Source organism: Salvelinus namaycush, unplaced genomic scaffold (assembly GCF_016432855.1).
Source record: "Salvelinus namaycush isolate Seneca unplaced genomic scaffold, SaNama_1.0 Scaffold48, whole genome shotgun sequence".
NCBI lineage: Eukaryota > Metazoa > Chordata > Actinopteri > Salmoniformes > Salmonidae > Salvelinus > Salvelinus namaycush.
This window is the reverse complement of record NW_024061175.1, coordinates 198,953-206,604: the sequence shown is the minus strand read 5'-3', so window position 1 is coordinate 206,604 and position 7,652 is coordinate 198,953.

Here is a 7,652-nt window from a genome sequence, read left to right as displayed (position 1 = left end):
GAAAATAAATGGGGCAACTCGCTATAAAACAGAAGTATGTCTAAAACACAGAGGCAAATCTGCACTGAAACAGTCTAAAAAGCTTGAATGTTTAGGCCATGTCGCCTAGCAAGCTACTGAAGTGACTGACTCGCTGTTGTTGTTGAAGTGTCCCGTCCACTAGATTATACGTCACACTGGCAGCATCGTCATCAGCTGACTGGAGTGGGTAACGCAGTATAAGGAAATGTTTATTTTATTTCCTGACAAAAAATTGTATTTTAAAATGTATTTCATTAAATAATATTATATTGATACGTCCAAAGGAAAGCATGTGTTGATTGATTAGTGAAGATGTGTAATGAATGAGAATTTAAACTTTACATCTAACGCTGCATTTAAGGCAATGTCATATTCATTCAGTCAAACAAACGCTCTGCAGCGTCTGGTTTAACAGTGATCTACGTTCTATGAAAGCTGCTGGGAGCAAACTGGAGAATAGCTAGAGGAAAACAACGCTAACTGTGCATCACCAGTCCCTGGTATATCCCCAGACTGTACAAACCTAACTGCATCCCCAGGCCCTGGTATATCATTAGACTGCATATAAACCTAACTACATCCCCAGTATATCACCAGACTGCATACACACCTAACTGCATCTAAAATAACTAAAATATGACTGCAGATCAGAAGAGCAGAGACACACAGAATGATGGCAGGGAAAATCCCCAACATCCAAACTAGATAGATTCCATGATGGTGAAACAAAGCTTCCTGAAGCATTGACGCTTTACAACCAATAGTCTCAAAAATAGGTTCATCACTCAAGGCTTTGAGCAACACAGAATTTAGAACCGACAAATTATTATAGATGACATCCCACACCATAGCAGCATAGCCTTTATGTCATTATTATAGATGACATCCCACACCGTAGCAGCATAGCCTTTATGTCATTATTATAGATGACATCCCACACCGTAGCAGCATAGCCTTTATGTCATTATTATAGATGACATCCCACACCGTAGCAGCATAGCCTTTATGTCATTATTATAGATGACGTCCCACACCGTAGCAGCATAGCCTTTATGTCATTATTATAGATGATATCCCACACCGTAGCACGTAGCAGCATAGCCTTTATGTCATTATTATAGATGACATCCCACACCGTAGCACGTAGCAGCATAGCCTTTATGTCATTATTATAGATGACATCCCACACCGTAGCAGCATAGCCTTTATGTCATTATTATAGATGACATCCCACACCGTAGCAGCATAGCCTTTATGTCATTATTATAGATGACGTCCCACACCGTAGCAGCATAGCCTTTATGTCATTATTATAGATGACGTCCCACACCGTAGCAGCATAGCCTTTATGTCATTATTATAGATGACATCCCACACCGTAGCAGCATAGCCTTTATGTCATTATTATAGATGACATCCCACACCGTAGCAGCATAGCCTTTATGTCATTATTATAGATGACATCCCACACCGTAGCATCATAGCCTTTATGTCATTATTATAGATGACATCCCACACCGTAGCAGCATAGCCTTTATGTCATTATTATAGATGACATCTCACACCGTAGCAGCATAGCCTTTATGTCATTATTATAGATGACATCCCACACCGTAGCAGCATAGCCTTTATGTCATTATTATAGATGACATCCCACACCGTAGCAGCATAGCCTTTATGTCATTATTATAGATGACGTCCCACAACGTAGCAGCATAGCCTTTATGTCATTATTATAGATGACATCCCACACCTTAGCACGTAGCAGCATAGCCTTTATGTCATTATTATAGATGACGTCCCACAACGTAGCAGCATAGCCTTTATGTCATTATTATAGATGACATCCCACACCGTAGCAGCATAGCCTTTATGTCATTATTATAGATGACATCCCACACCGTAGCAGCATAGCCTTTATGTCATTATTATAGATGACATCCCACACCGTAGCAGCATAGCCTTTATGTCATTATTATAGATGACGTCCCACACCGTAGCAGCATAGCCTTTATGTCATTATTATAGATGACGTCCCACACCGTAGCAGCATAGCCTTTATGTCATTATTATAGATGACATTCCACACCGTAGCACGTAGCAGCATAGCCTTTATGTCATTATTATAGATGACGTCCCACACCGTAGCAGCATAGCCTTTATGTCATTATTATAGATGACGTCCCACACCGTAGCAGCATAGCCTTTATGTCATTATTATAGATGACGTCCCACACCGTAGCAGCATAGCCTTTATGTCATTATTATAGATGACATCCCACACCGTAGCAGCATAGCCTTTATGTCATTATTATAGATGACGTCCCACACCGTAGCAGCATAGCCTTTATGTCATTATTATAGATGACGTCCCACACCGTAGCAGCATAGCCTTTATGTCATTATTATAGATGACGTCCCACACCGTAGCAGCATAGCCTTTATGTCATTATTATAGATGACGTCCCACACCGTAGCAGCATAGCCTTTATGTCATTATTATAGATGACGTCCCACACCGTAGCAGCATAGCCTTTATGTCATTATTATAGATGACGTCCCACACCGTAGCAGCATAGCCTTTATGTCATTATTATAGATGACGTCCCACACCGTAGCAGCATAGCCTTTATGTCATTATTATAGATGACATCCCACACCGTAGCACGTAGCAGCATAGCCTTTATGTCATTATTATAGATGACGTCCCACACCGTAGCAGCATAGCCTTTATGTCATTATTATAGATGACATCCCACACCGTAGCAGCATAGCCTTTATGTCATTATTATAGATGACATCCCACACCGTAGCAGCATAGCCTTTATGTCATTATTATAGATGACGTCCCACACCGTAGCACGTAGCAGCATAGCCTTTATGTCATTTACTAAACCACTGGCCGTGTTTGAGAGCATCAAATCCATGCTGCATTGTGGGTAAATGGTGACTGTCTGACTGATTTATAAATAATAATGAGTAGTTATTTATGATGTAAGGTGATTTGTAGATCAGTCAGTCGCCTGCAGTGTCGAACCAGCCCAATACCAAACCAATCAGGTGGTTGTTCGATGAAATTCATCTCCAGACGTCATTGATGACGTGCTGCTGATAAAGTGATACAGGCATCAACACAAAAAAAGTTTACTGCTTTCAAGGCCTCGTACCTCCGGTATCAAACATATCATCCCCATCGAAAAGTTGACAAAACAAAAAGGAGCAAGCAGGTTGATTTCCTCTGTCGTCTTGAGCCCACGGCAAGAAGTCACCAGAGCCCACCGTGCTAATGGGTTCCCACTAGATAACACAACCACACAGTTAATGAAAAGCATGAGGTGAAGCTTGAGCTAGATATCAACCTATCGAGCTAGTGTGACCTTCCTGGTCTCTCAAGTCAGTGAGTCAACACAGGAAGAAGCAATGGATGGATAGTTCATTTATTTCCAAAGCTGCAATGATGGGACACACACAGTATGGATGAATGATCAGTAGTGACGGGATATAAATAGCACTCCCACAGCAATTCTACATTAATCTGCCCTATAATATAGTAACAAAAAAACAATTGAAATGTCTATCAAAGTCATTGTGATCGTATAGTGGATTTAACAATTCCTACTAATTCCTAATTTACTATAATAAAATAAATACATTGTTTCCATGTGTCTCATATTCACTACATCAGAATAAACTGTCATCCATTTTACTATCAAAATATATCAAATTAACCTGAAGATTTACTCAATGTCCCCCTCTGGTGGCAAAGAAGTATAATACACCTAAACTAACAAAACCGGGCTGATAAACTGGCTGGTGTTCATGAGTTTATAAAACATGTACTTTATACATTTGTCATAAATGACCTGCATTGATGAGACACACAGTGTGGATGAATGATCAGTAGTTGACAGGGTAAAAATAGCACTCCTAAAGAAGATGCATTTTCCAGTTAGATACCAACTTGAAAGAGGGAACTTTAGCATAAAACCCACATGGAAAACTGAGATTTGGCAAATAACATATAAAGAGAGGCTTCCTTGACACCAAACCAACAACAGTAGTTACTAAAACATAAATTGCTAATGTATGATTTAAAAGGTGGATTTTATGATGTAATGTCAACTTTATATATTTCTATCCCGGGACTATTCAATTTTGAACTCACCCACAGCAATTCTCCATAAATCTTCATAAATCTTCATAAATCACAAATCTGCTGTGGATTACCCAGAATCCCGAAATAAATTAATACATATGTGATTCAAATTCAAAAACATAACTGGTTGTGCTTATGTAACAGTATAACTTTAGTACGTCCCCTCGCCCCGACACGGGCGCAAACCAGGGACCCTCTGCACACATCAACAACTGACACCCACGAAGCGTCGTTACCCATCGCTCCACAAAAGCCGCGGCCGTTGCAGAGCAAGGGGCAACACTACTAATAGGTTTCAGAGCAAGTGACGTAACTGATTGAAACGCTACTAGCGCGTACCCGCTAACTAGCTAGCCATTTCACATCCGTTACACTTATAGGGAACCAGATTGTGAACACAACTAAGTTACTAAGTCTTTAACCACACTGTATTGTTACACTGGTGAGTAAAAACTCATGCTTCCTACACTAACTTTTTGTCTGAACATTATAATATATATTTTACGTCACACTAGCGTCATTGTCTTAAAGTCGCACATCTCCATCGCAGTCAGAGGTTCAGACTGAGCGTTACCCACTCCAGTCAGCAGATGGCGGTGTGCGATTTTAAGGCAATGCTGTTGGTGTGACGTATATATAGTGGACGGAACGCAATGCTGTTAGTGTGACGTATAATCTAGTGGACGGAACGCAATGCTGTTGGTGTGACGTATAATCTAGTGGACGGAACGCTTCTTTCAGCAGCAGCAACAGTTATTCAGCCACCTCGGTAGCTTTCTAGACAAAATAGACCAACCAATAAAGCTCTTTAGACGCTTTAGTGTATATTAGCCACTGTATTTTAAACCCACTTCTGTCGTCTAGTTAGTTAATTATCCTATTTCATTTCATATTTACGGTGTTGTTGTTATTATTCAGCTGGCGGGCTGGTTAAGTTAGCATTAGCCTAGCTAGCTAACATCTCCGACCATGAGTTCACTAAACTACTCTCCTCCTGCTATAGAAGAGGGGGTCTGCTGGACGGAGAAAGAAGCTCTCGTCAAAGAGGAGGAGGAAGAGAAGGATGTTACAATACAAAAACAAGTAGAGGGTGAGGCTGTTACAGGGAAAGAAGAAGCGAAAGACGTTACAGTGAAAGAAGAGGAAGACGCGTTCAGAGTGAAAGAGGAGGAGGATGTTACAGTGAAAGAAGAGGCGTTCAGAGTGAAAGAGGAGGAGGATGTTACAGTAAAAGAAGAGGAAGATTCAGTTTTTGAAGTGAAAGAGGAGGAGGGGGAGATTACGGTCACATTGGAAGAGGGAGAAGAGGAGGAAACTGGATATCTGGGCCCGATTTCCCAAACGCAATTTAAGGCATCCAGTGGTTCTAAAGATGAACTTAGCCATAAGATGGTTTTGAGAAACCGGGGCCTGATTAACACTAGTAAGTACTGTCTTAAAAACAGAGACACAAACTCTGCAGTTGTTGAACTGATGTTTGGTGTTAAAGGGGAAATCTGCAATTGCTACATCCATATTTTGACTTTTAAATTATTTATTTATAGGCATTGATTCTTGAAGAATATAACACATGCCTCATGAGCTTAGTTCAACTGTTGTACCCCATCAGAACCCCAAATAAGCTTTTTTTACTTCAATGTTTAGAAACAATGTAAATCAACATTGTATAGCCTCAACATGGTTAAAACTATAATGTTGATATCATGGATGGTCAGTCCTTGCATCCATAGATCTGTCTATGAATTTGAGAGTAGTTAAATGTCTCCAGGCCCATCATCATCTTATTACCAAAACAGTTGTGGAATGAGAGTCTTGTTATTGTTTCAACTGCAGATTGGTTGATTGATGTGTGTTTTTTTAAAGGGACAACCTAGTATTTAAACAGCAACAAAATGGCTGCCAAGAGACTTGGTTTGGTAAACAGCTGAGGGATGGGGGAAGGAGAAATGTAACCACTCTCAAATTCATAGAGAAAGCTATTGTAGCAACCTTAACCCAACACCTAGCGACCTCGTCAAGAAGTTCAGACATCTTGGTGTAACAGTTATAAGGTGTTGGCTTGACAGTCACTGGACCCAGGTTTGAGTTCAGCTCAGGGCTACCCCCTGAATTCACTAAACTATGAATACAAGGACTGGCCATGCATGATGTCATAATGATAGTTTAACCAGGTTTCTAGGATATATAGTATATTCTAGAATTCATCCATGATGTCATAATGATAGTTTAACCAGGTTTCTAGGATATATAGTATATTCTAGAATTCATCCATGATGTCATAATGATAGTTTAACCAGGTTTCTAGGATATATAGTATATTCTAGAATTCATCCATGATGTCATAGTGATAGTTTAACCAGGTTTCTAGGCTCTATAGTATATTCCAGAATTCATCCATGATGTCATAGTGATAGTTTAACCAGGTTTCTAGGCTCTATAGTATATTCCAGAATTCATCCATGATGTCATAGTGATAGTTTAATTCTTGTCACTACAGGGGGTGCTGTTTCAACTTCGACATTTTGCGAATCCAAATTAAACTGCCTCGTACTCAATTCTTGCTCGTACAATATGCATATTATTATTACTATTGGATAGAAAACAATCTCTAGTTTCTAAAACCGTTTGAATTATGTCTGTGGGTGAACCAGAACTCTTTCTACAGCGAAATTCATGACAGGACATGCGAAGCTCTGAAAAATAGTCTCTGATCTCGAATCAGTTTAAAGCTCTGTGTTTGCCCTATGGATCGAAATGAACTGCACCCGCCTTCCCCTGGATGTCAGTAACCAATGAGAAGTGGAATGGCGTCTCTACGTGTTTCTCAGAGTTTATAAAAGGCAATGGAGTGAGATGTCCCTCCTTTTCGACGCTCGCCAGGACGCAAGAGAAGATATCAGAATGGCATGCTCAAAAGCTCTCGTTATTGACCAAAGATATGTCCGTCTGTAATTTAATTTGATATAGGTGTTAGAAACATCATAACGAAGTTATTTGAAACCGATTTATATCAGTTTATGCGAGTATATTGCTATTTTTCCTAATTTCCTTAGTATTGCGTTTGAGGATTTGGACATGTGTGTGCCGTGTAGCTATCGTTAGCTGCTAGTTTCGAAGTTGAAGAGGACGTTTTACAACAAAGCAACCATTCTTTTGGACAAAGGATACATTGCCCAAGAATCTGATGGAAGCTCGTCCAAAAGTAAGAGCTATTTATGATTTTATTCCGTATTTATGTGGAAAAATGTAAACGCATTTGTCGGCCATTGTTGCGGAACTAGTCTGACTGTAACGCACACTGTATGTCTAGAAACGTTAATTTTAAAAATCTAACTCAGCGGTTGCATTAATAACTAATGCATCTTTCATTACCTGTCCAACCTGTATTTTTTTAGTCAATCTAATCGATAAATAATCGTAAACTTAGGTGCCTTTCCAAGATGGCGCCGGCCAGAAATCATGCCATGTTTTGACT